General features: G+C 40.2%; 1 protein-coding gene across 3 annotated transcripts in view; it reads right to left on the bottom strand.

Annotated features, from left to right (window-relative positions):
• EXOC6B (exocyst complex component 6B) overlaps nucleotides 1-209 on the bottom strand; it is a 734,244-nt gene that overhangs the window by 641,650 nt on the left and 92,385 nt on the right. The window lies entirely within an intron of this gene.

Genomic DNA, 209 nt, shown 5'->3' with positions numbered 1-209 from the left:
TTCCCTCCAGCCACCATCTTATGTCACTGCTCCTCTTCCCAGCAAAATTTCTTTCTACCTCCTCACCTCCGAATAGTTAGCATCTTACTGCACCTAATGGCAGCATTTTCTATGGTTTAATATATCTTCCTTCTGGAAACACTCTTTTCTCTAGACTTCAATGATGCCACACTAAGTGGTTTTCATCATTTTACTGACATACCTTCTTA

The sequence above is a fragment of the Bison bison genome, unplaced genomic scaffold, assembly GCF_000754665.1.
Source record: "Bison bison bison isolate TAMUID 2011002044 unplaced genomic scaffold, Bison_UMD1.0 scf7180017864508, whole genome shotgun sequence".
NCBI lineage: Eukaryota > Metazoa > Chordata > Mammalia > Artiodactyla > Bovidae > Bison > Bison bison.
Note: the sequence above shows the minus strand (reverse complement) of the source record. Positions and strands in the feature narration are given on the sequence as shown.